We start from the raw sequence: 3000 nt of genomic DNA, 5'->3' as shown, positions 1-3000 counted from the left end.
GGCGTGAAGGAGAGAGGGAGCGAGGCAGAAAATGAAACAGAGAGAAGGAGGCAGATAAAATAAAAAAAAAAAAAAAAAAAAAAAAAAGAACCCAACCTTACACCCCTTGTGATCTTTTCTGACAAAAGCTGACATCCTGTTTTCATAGAATCTGCGCCTCTGAATTTTTGTCGTAGGGTGGCTGAAAAAGCAAAAGTTTTTCTTACCTGCCCTGGCAGAACAAGATGAGGAGAGATGAGGAGACCAAAGGTAACCACCACAGTCAGGGTGGGCTTGCTGGAAGGGGCTGAGGTGGAATCTTTTAGTTTTTCATTATAAACTGTCTCCTGAAAGCCACAAAATCCATCTGAGCTGCAACTGCACCAGGGAGGAACAACTGGGGCTGTCCTGCAGTGAGTAGGAAGTTCATCTGGAGGCCAAAACCTTCCTTTTGGGCTCAGCTTTCAAGTCCTCCTGCCCATATCATATGTAGCTTCTGCTTTGGTCTTCTCAGCCAAAGGCAATGAGGAACCAAGCTGTGGAAGATTAAATCCAATGTCCTATCCAGACATCACACCCTGAGGCTGAGCTTGGAGCAGCTCAGGGTGGAAGCAGGGAGAAGAATTGTCCTTTCCAGTGGTGCCAGTCCCACTGTGGGAGCTTTGCAGAGCTGCCCTGGCTGGTCCCCAGCCTTTCCAGCATGGCCAGAGTGGGTGAATTGGTTGGAGACAGTTTCTTCTGTCCTCATTGCAGGTATCAGTGTTCCCTCTGGACGACAGGACACCTCACCCCATGGGCTGAAGAGATCACCTGAGCTGCTGGTCACCTGAAATGAGCCCTCATGTTTTCCCCACTTTGGCTGAAGTTCCCCTTGGGACACCTGGCCAGCTTGAGCTGGTTCTCCAGCCATTTGGAGAACCATCAGAACTGTCTGAAGCCTGGTGGGGAGAGGGTCCCCATTTCCAGGGAAAGCTGCTGAAAGAGTGACCCAAGAGATGATGAACGGTTCTTGATGCCATGGCTTAACAGGATCATGAGTGTCACCGTCATATTTTCTGGAAAAATCCCTTTGCCAGGATTGCTTCTCCTGGGACGCTGAGAAGCCTCAGAGAAAAAGGAAAACAATAATTATTTGATTGCTTCTCCTGTGTTTTGCTGCTTTAGAATGTGGTTGGAGATTGTTTATCCAAAATGTGAATTGTTTTTAATGACCAATTACAGTCTAGCTGTGTCAGGGCTCTGAGGAGTCACAAGTTTTCATTAGTACCTTGTTAAGCCTTCTGTAAGTATCCTTTCTTTACACTTTGGTATAGTTTTAGCATAGCATAATATAAAATAATATGATATGATATGATATAATAATAAATTAACCTCCTAAGAACATGAAGTCAGATTCATCATTTCCTTCCTGCCACAGGGGAGGAAGGAGGTGGTGTCCTCTCCATTGGAAGTGCCAGTCTCCACCATGCACAGAAATGGGACTGAAGAGCTTCTCATATCTCAGCCATATTCCAGGGACATGGGTTTTATCATGGAAAACCTTCATATCCTCTCTGGCTTCTCATTGTTTCACTTACACTCCTGTGGATTTTTTGCATCATCCTTCCTTGTCCTTCTTCCCTCCATCCTTCTCACTATCAGGAATCTCTCTTCTAAGTGAAAACAACCCAGCCAAACTATTACTACTCTCAAGCATTCCTTGCAGCTGAATGTATGTAGCCATGATATTTTATGAAAAATCCTTTCCTTAGGAATTTTTCTCCTGAGAAGCTAAGAGGCCTCAGGAACAAAATGTAAACAATGATTATCTGCTGCTGTGGAATGCAACAGGTGCATCTGTGATTGGTCTCATGTGGTTGTTTCTAATTAATGGCCAATCACAGTCCAGCTGTCTCAGACTCTCTGAGACTCAGGAGCTTTTGTTATCATTCCATTCTCTGCTTTCCTTGCTAGCCTTCTGATGAAATCCTTTCTTCTATTCTTTAGTATAGTTTTAAAATAATATATATAATAAAATAATAAATCAGCCTTCTGAAACATGGAGTCAGATCCCCGTCTCTTCCCTCATCCTGGGACCCCTGTGAACACCACCACAAACGTACATTTCCATTTTCTAGATCCCAGAGTACAACTGAGCTGATCCTTCAGCAACGTGAGATGCTGCTTTTTCACAAACCCTCTGCAAGCACATGGCAAAGGCTAAAACCAGTGAAGGAGGAGCAAAGTGAGTCTGTGAGATCAGAGATGAAGAGATGGAAAGATGAAGAGATGAAGAGATGAAGTCTCGGGACTTTAGCTGCTGAGAGTGACCCTGAGATATGTTAGAAAATCTCTTTTCCCAGCCTGGCACTCAAAGAAGGAGTCAGAGCTCTTCATTTCTCGGTCTCAAGGTTGTTTATTGTATCTTATCTATAAAATTCTTTCTCCTGTCCTGCTGAGGTCCACTCAACGAGACAGTCAGAGGCACTCTGCCTGCCCCTGGGGTGGTGTTACCTTTTTATACCAAAAATTACGTGTACAATATTTACAATTACTTCCCAATACCTATCACCTATGTTAGACACTGAGCTTCTACTCTAAACCAATCTGAAAGTGCCAACATCACAGCAGAAGATGGAGGCCAAGAAGAAGAAGGAGAAATGCTGGACATGCCCAGATTCCTCCATCTTGCCTCCTGAATTCTCATTCTAAAAACCCCAAAAATCTATTTTTCCACCCTGTGATAAATTCACTATCATTCTACTTAAACGGTTGTGGTTTGCAGATCTTCATATAAGGTTGGTAATTTGCTCCATGGGTCATAACCATCAAAACCACAGAGGCACCTTGGGCTCTGTGCCAGGGTCTGTGAGCCCCCTGGCAGGGGTCCTGGCAGTCCAGGAGAGCCAGAGGGATGTCCTGAGTTCTGACCATGAAGAGATGAAGAGATGAAGCCCTGGGACTGCTGCTCCCCGCCTTCCCTAGCTCTTGGTGCTCAGCGCCCTCGCTTTTGGCAGAGGATGAGTGAGCGCTCGTGGGGCT

The sequence above is a fragment of the Melospiza melodia genome, chromosome 2, assembly GCF_035770615.1.
Source record: "Melospiza melodia melodia isolate bMelMel2 chromosome 2, bMelMel2.pri, whole genome shotgun sequence".
In the NCBI taxonomy this organism is placed as follows: Eukaryota; Metazoa; Chordata; class Aves; order Passeriformes; family Passerellidae; genus Melospiza; species Melospiza melodia.
Note: the sequence above shows the minus strand (reverse complement) of the source record.